Consider the following 8357-nt stretch of genomic DNA (forward strand, 5'->3'; position numbering starts at 1 on the left):
AATGTGTCTGGTTGTATTGCCATTTTTCTCATGCAAACCCTTCCTTTTCGCTTTCAATACTACTTGTATCTACTCTTTAATTAGTTCCTGGTTGGTAATGACTTCTTTGATTTCTCCGCTCTTAATTTGATATGCCATAAATAACATATCTTTTTAAAATTTCTTTTTACTTATTCTATAATATTTATCCATATGTGGTGTATAATTTTAAGAGAAAAAAAAATTCAAGAACCGACATCATTTATTATGTTTGGCTAATATTTTTAGTTATTAGTTTAATTTGTTTTAGTTTAATAATTTAATAATATATTTTTAACTTATTATTTCAAACATTGTTGATTAACTATTAATAAAAAATAATAAATTTTATTAATTTTTTAGTATTTTTCTAATTTTAAATACAAAAATATTAAGAGATTATTAAAATTTATTATTTTTAGCCATCATTTAGACATTAATTCAATTTTTTTAATCTAATTTTTTTAGTCTAATAATCCAACAACATATTTTATTCTATATTTTTAAACATTAATAACTAACTAATAACCAAAATTAATCACCCTTTAACATTCTTATTAAATAATAACTACATTTTATCTTATAACTAATGATAAGTATGAAATAGAAGTAAAAAGATGACGCCTTGTTTAACAAAATTTTAATGCATGTTATAGTATAATAATATAATAATTTATTCATGTACTTGTTACAAATTACAAGGAGGGTGAATCATCAATATAGCAGGAAACAAACATACATACACATTATATTACATGAATACAAATTGGAAAATAATAAGCGGTTATCTTGTATACACTGCTGATATTTTTGTTTTCTAGTGAGGCAGAACGTATAGTAAACTGTAGTCCACAGCTCTTAATTTTATATTCACCTGCCAAAGGAAACAGGATTATGAAAATAATTAATAAAGAGCGGAAAAAGAAAATCATTCAACCTTGCAAGAAAATTTAATAATATGTGAAAAATAAATAATAACCTAGAAACATATCACGTGCATGTGATCTAAAATGTGATGGATTAGATTTCATGTGGGTTCCCTTTTTAAGCGTTGGATTTAATTTCATGTGGCTATCTTTGGAAATTGAGAAGTATATCATTTCAAAATTGATTTTATAAATAAACAAATATATCATTAATGATTCCTTCGATGGATCGCGTGTTCTTAAAAAGGTTAGAACAATTTATCTAGTATTTGTCCCAAAATAGCATGGATATATAATAGGATGACGTAGAATTTGTCTTTACAACTATAAAAAAAAAAAATTAGTGATATAAAATACAAGTTAAAATATAAAATATATATATTAAAAATATATAAAATAATATAGGTAAACATATAAAAATATACAGTAACTCGCTAATTTAATAGTTGATTTTTATGGGCTACCTTCTAATTTGATGAATGGTGATAGTAAAGGTTATTGGCCATAGATATGCCTTCCATTGATGCCACCACTACCTCTGTACCTGGGAAGTGGAATTTGATCACGCTCTATTCGAATCACATCTTCTTTAAGCACCTCATAATGCCTTTTCACCTCCTCAACGGATTTGCCACCCACGGCGTTCGCCACCTTCTGCCACCGGTTTGGGTCGTCCGGCCCATGCACCGCAAGAGCATCCTCAAAGCGCCTATTCTCTTCTCTTGTCCAACCCATAATTGATATATATTGAAGAAAAAGAGACGTACAATATATAATGCCACAATAACCTAGAGATCGATGTTAATAGTAGCTTCTAGTTTATCACACTCTTTCTTATGGCCTTTGGATTAGGCTTTCAAGGTCCTTAAATAAGCTAAGGGGCGTGTCTAGTGGGTATTATATATTAATGTATATATTAGTACTTGTTAATATATAATGCAAGTTGGCAAATAATAGTACGACTTTTGTGTAATTGAACATACAAGATATGATTCCCTAACGAACCTTTTAGAATGTGGCTCCAAGTTGTGAGGGGTCAATTAAGTAGTACCCTTTTCTTTATAGATAGTACTATATATGCTCTCTCTGGTCTTGTCTATATGTGTAGAATTTCTTCAAGTTTTTGTCATGATGGTGGGGATTAGATGCCCATGCCAATATATATAGATATTATTCGCTAACAATATACCATGTACCAAAAAAGTAAGCTAAGATATTCTGCCTCTCTTTTAGCGAGACACAGAATAATTATCCCATCACTTATTTAGCAACTTGAAGTAATATACTTTGTCCATCATCATTAGCATATAAAATATAAATGAAATAGTCAAGAATATGTATACTCATTGGTGAATTGCAATGCTTCACAGCTAAATAACGAAATAAGTTAGTTGCTGCTTATTACATATATTAATTCGAGTTGAAATTAGTGTTCGTGATTCTCATTCAACTAACTGGGTTACTTAGATTTTCTTCTCACTTTTTGATTGTTTAATTATATATTCGGAGATTTGAACCGAAAGCCGAATATATTGTGCCTCCTAAGCCGGAGGTAACTGGCAACTCCAATGTATAACAATACTTTTTACAACTATGGTGTTACGTGTATATTAAAATTAGCTACTAAAATTCGTTATCAGTATAAAATATAAACTAGAATATAAATACATATTAAAAATAAATTAAATCATACATATATATATAAATATATTAATAACTAATTTTAATGACTAATTTTAATATACAAATAATATTTTTATACTCTTTGATAATAAAAAAAAATTATCCTTTAAATAAAACTACTAAAATTTAGCCTACCAGCACTTTTTTCCTCTTATTTTTAGTCAGAGAAATATTAGGGAGCAATCTTTTTTATTAATATTAGTTAATATTTTGAGTTCATATTTTATTTTTATATTATTAAATTTAAAATTTATAATTTACTTTATGATATTTAAAAAATTGACCAAATATTAATTAAATATAATAAACTTTGTTAGTTATGTAGCATTATTTTTTAATTATTTTGCTAAATTTTTTAAATAATTTTTTTTATCAATTTTTCATACTAGATTAAATAAAGGTAATTATGTAATTTTTTAAAAATACAAAGGTAAATTATCCTCTTTCATATATTATTCTATAATATATTCAAAATTTATCTTTACATGAAGCTATATATTTTATTTGAATTTAGAATATTGTATTTGAATTAAATTCTAGATAATTTATTATATTATTTATATTCTCGTAATACTATAAAACTTGAAAAATGCATATGTAATTTTATGTACATTTAATGTCTATTCAAAAAACTTGTTTTCATCCAATTTTAATTAATGATGTGTTAAATTTGTTAAATATGTGATTATTTCATATGTAAAAATTGGTCAAAATAGATTTATTATGTAGTAACCATTCTACATATGCACAAAGCATATTTAATATCTTATTAAAAAGTCATTATACTATTGTAAATAAGTTTAATTTTTTTATTATAAGAAGTTGATTATTTTTCTATAAAAAGTTTGATTATTTTAATGACTGATTATTTAGTTGAAAAACATATAGATCAATATATATACACTATAAGAGAAATGGGAAATTGCGGCGGTTTATTTAGAGATTCGCGACGGTTTTAAACTGCCGTGAAACGAAATTTTAGCGGTTCCAGCAGCGTCGCCTATTAGAGGGTTGTAATATAATTTTGTAGTGATTCTAATGAACCGCTAGCACAACCGCCGCAAATCAGGTTGACGATTTTGCGGCTATTTTGGTAGTGGATTTTAAAAAGATTTGCGACGATTTTGAAACCTTTGATTCTGTTGATAACGATTCAAGTAAAAATCAATTTTGGGGGTCTAACAAGAATTTGTATTCTCAAATAATATCAGAGGGTTTTGCCATTGTCATGGAAATTCCAGATTATCCCTTTCACGCTCATGTCACGGCGACGTACTGTAGAAGAAAAAACCGCAAAATCCGTTCTGACCATCTGTCAGAGAAAAAAGAACGATTGGCTCTTGTAGGATTCTCAAGAAATTCTTCGCCCCTGCTTTTTCAGGGTAAGAAGGGGTAGAGAAAATGCCTCGAGCCAATGTTCGAGTACCAGGCGCTACGGCGCTGAAGTAACCCATGCCGCAAATTTATGTGGTTTTTTTAACATTGCGACGATTTCGAACCGCCGCAATTTCATACACAAACTTAAAAAAAAATAACTAATTACTTTATATGTAGTCAACAACACATTGAACTTAATAGGTTTTCAGGCTTTTTATCATTGTAAAATTCATATTGTTGACAAATCTGTCACAACACACACTAAATCAAGATTGATTACAAATAACACCGTAATACAACATAAAAGATAGCTTACTTATCTTCTCTAACATCAAGCAAGATAACAAGAAATACTAGGATGAAAACACAGAAGCATGCATATTCAAGAAAATTCACAATATAAGCTACATGTTCATGTTCATAACTAATTTAGTGCAAGATTCTTTTTGATATTACTCATTTAGCAGTTAGTATACTTAGCCAGTCTGATAAATCTACTTATAATATACTAACATATCTGACAGACTTATAATATACTAACATATTTGACAGAATATGATACTTCATTCCCATATAAACCAAAATTCACACATATATGCCTCACCTCTCGACTTGCATGAGTTCCAACATATATAATGATATTCATAGTTTGATAAAGTAGACAATGGTACAACTACAAGAAAAGGGCCATGGATTTGCTGGGCATTCTGTATAAAAAAACAAGTGGATTAATTTACATTCTACAAGTGCATTTGTAACCTAATAGAGAAGGTACTCTACCTGTAGAAAATCAAGCATTGAAACTGATCGAATAGTTTTACCAAGACCTATTTCATCAGCTAAAATGACATTTGTATCATTTCTCCAACTGCAAAATAGAATAGATAGATTTAGAATGCAAAAAAGACAAGCATATCCTATGTAAACCTACAAACATGCAAACCTATTAACAAGAAAATTCAGACCCTTAAGCTGATAATCACAGAGCTTTCCACCCCCTTAACCATTCAGGTTGTTCCTCAAGCTTCCGCAGAATTTCTACACAGTTCATCCATAAAGTAGAAGTTCAAAAATCAGAATTTAGAGAGAGGTAATATTACATGATATCTTGTACCATTATTAATAATGATAATAAATAACAACACTCCATCAGGAAAGCAAAGAAATACATAACACCTAAAAGAAACAAAAAGTGACCAAATATAGGAAAATCAAACACTCAACCTCATGCCTTAATAAAAGAATACAGAAAATATGATCCTTGAAAATTACATATGCAAACTAAAAAAACAGAGACTAACCATATCTGATACTGCTCCTGTGTTAATGAATGTCCATTCCTAGATAGTGACCTGGACTAATAACAAAATGTGACGTGATTGAAGACATCCAATCTATATTAACTATCATCGTATAAATTAGTTCAGAAATCCAAACTAACTATGAATCTCTAGAGTAACAAATGGTTATTATGAAGTCCATATCTTTCATAATTTGACAGTGAAAGGATTAAAGGGTGCTTTAAGAAAGATACCTATAGAAGTTGGGTTCAACTTGTGGTAGGAACTGCTTCTACTATTTTTCAATAGCCTAAACTCCTTGAATCCTTTTTGCAGCATATGAACATGTGCAACCAGACCTTTAGCAAGTTTTGCTATTTTGCAATGTTAAAATACTAAAATATCAAAAAAGAAAAGTAAGAGTGAAGCGATTAAATTCTGTACGCAAGCAAACTAATAATATAGTTCTTCATCCTTTGGAAAATTTCCCTACTAGTGAGCACTGCACTAATAATTACACTAAGACCAGGTTCAGTGAGGACAATATTAGAAGCACTTCTAGCAGCATATGTAGCATCAGCAACAACAACTCGAATTTTTGCTGTCTTTAATGCAGGGGGGTCATTAACACCATCACCTATCATTCCACATATATGCTTCCTCTCTTACAAGCCTTGATTCAAGTGAAGAGAATTTTGATAATCTACTTTCCACTAGAGACTTCATGATAACTGGATAATCTTCTCTTCTCAATGGATGTATAAACCCGCACTCTCATTCTTAGTTTGATTCACCTTTCTTCTTGCAATGAATTAAAATCACAAAAAAAGTATCTAGATTCTTTGTATCTGAAATTCAAGACTTCAATAGCTCATTTACCTTAATACTCATTGATCATTCAAGAAAGCTGTTTTGAAGATAAAGAAAGAATGCAAACAACAATTGATAAAAAATTGTCAATCAACCATTGAATTGAATTTACTAACCAAATAGAATCAGGGACAGATAACTGGTGCACAAAATTGTGATCTCAATGGCGCCAACAACTTGGTGCGCACAATTATAATCTCAACTTTTTTTCACAACTTCACACAACTAACCAGCAAGTGCACTGGGTCGTCCAAGTAATAAACCTTACGTGAGTAAAGGTCGATCCCACGGAGATTGTCGGCTTGAAGCAAGCTATGGTCATCTTGTAAATCTCAGTCAAGAGAATTCAAATGGTTATGGAGTTTTGATAATTAAAATATAAATAAACATAAAATAAAGATAGAGATACTTATGTAATTCATTGGTGGGAATTTCAGATAAGCGTATGGAGATGTGTTATTCCTTCTGAATCTCTGCTTTCCTACCGTCTTCATTCAATCATTCATACTCCTTTTTATGGCAAGCTGTATGTTGGGGGATCACCATTGTCAATGGCTACCTCCCGTCCTCTCAGTGAAAATGGTCCTCTACGGTTTCTGTATGGCTAATCAACTGTCGGATTTCTTGTCTCAAATGAAAAATACCAGGCATAGCTACCGCATGGCTAATCAGCTGTTGGTTCTCGATCGTGTCAGAAAAAGATCCAATGATCCTTTTGCATCTATCACTATGCCACACAGTCGCAAGTTTGAAGCTCGTCACAGTCATCCCTTCCCAGATCCTACTCGGAATACCACAGACAAGGTTTAGACTTTCCAGATCTCTGGAATGCTGCCAAAGAATTCTAGCCTGTACCACGAAGATTCTAATCTCAGATTCAGATGCCTCATTATCAGAGGGGAGTCGATGTGAATCGTTGATTAGAGATCCAAGAGATATGCATTCAAGCTTGTTTTCATGTAGAACGGAAGTGTTTGTCAGGCACACGTTCATAAGTGAGAATGGTGATGAGTGTCACTTGATCATCACATTCATCATGTTCTTGTGTGCAAATGAATATCTTGGAATACGAATAAGCTTGAATTGAATAGAAGAATAGTAGTACTTTGCATTAATACTCGAGGAACAGCAGAGCTCCACACCTTAATCTATGGTGTGTAGAAACTCCACCGTTGAAATTACATAAGTGATAATGGTGTTCATTGGCTTCGGCCCCAGAGGGGGAACCAGAATAACCAAGACCTAGGTCTAAGGACTAAACGTCCAAAGATGTGAGTACAATACTAAAAAGTCCTATTTATACTAAAACTAGTTACTAGGGTTTACAAAGATAAGTAAATGATGCAGAAATCCACTTCCAGGCCCACTTGGTGTGTGCTTGGGCTGAGCGTTGAAGCTTTTATGTGTAGAGACTTTTCTTGGAGTTAAACGCCAGTTTTTATGCCAGATTGGGCGTTTAACTGCAGCTTCTATCCTATTTTTGGCGTTTAACGCCAGAATAGGGCAGAAAGTTGGCGTTTGAACGCCAGTTTGCGTCGTCAAAACTCGAGCAAAGTATGGACTATTATATATTGCTGGAAAACCCAGAATGTCTATTTTCCAATGCAAGTGAGAGCACGCCATTTGGGTTTCTGTAGCTCCAAAAAATCTATTTCGAGTGAAGGGAGGTTAGAATCCAATAACATCAGCAGTCCTTTTTTAGCCTCTGAATCAGATTTTTGCTCAGGTCCCTCAATTTCAGCTAGAAAATACCTGAAATCACAAAAAAACACACAAACCCATAGTAAATTCCAGAAATGTGAATTTTGCTTAAAAACTAATAAAAATATACTAAAAAGTAGCTAGATCATACTAAAAACTACCTAAAAACAATGCCAAAAAGCGTATAAATTATCCGCTCATCACAACACCAAACTTAAATTGTTGCTTGTCCCCAAGCAATTGAAAATCAAATAGGATAAAAAGAAGAAAACATACAATGAATCTCACAATATCAATGAAACTTAGTCCCAATTAGATGAGCGAGGCTAGTAGCTTTTTGCTTCTGAACAGTTTTGGCATCTCACTTTATCCTTTGAAATTCAGAATGATTGGCATCTATAGGAACTCAAAATTTTGGATAGTGTTATTGATTCTCCTAGTTCAGTATGTTAATTCTTGAACACAGCTACTTTATGAGTCTTGGCCGTAGCCCTAAGCACTT

The 8357-nt window shown here is 31.4% G+C and overlaps 1 long non-coding RNA gene across 1 annotated transcript; it reads right to left on the minus strand.

Moving 5' to 3' along the window:
* Positions 1–671: 671 nt before the first annotated feature.
* LOC112708296 (uncharacterized) lies at positions 672–1924 on the minus strand. The gene is made up of 2 exons (XR_003156292.2): positions 1409–1924; positions 672–892 (listed from the first exon to the last, which is right to left on the minus strand). It is a non-coding gene; the product is annotated as an uncharacterized lncRNA (long non-coding RNA).
* Between the last annotated feature and the right edge of the window lie 6433 nt (positions 1925–8357).

The sequence above is a fragment of the Arachis hypogaea genome, chromosome 8 (genome assembly GCF_003086295.3).
Source record: "Arachis hypogaea cultivar Tifrunner chromosome 8, arahy.Tifrunner.gnm2.J5K5, whole genome shotgun sequence".
Taxonomy (NCBI): Eukaryota; Viridiplantae; Streptophyta; class Magnoliopsida; order Fabales; family Fabaceae; genus Arachis; species Arachis hypogaea.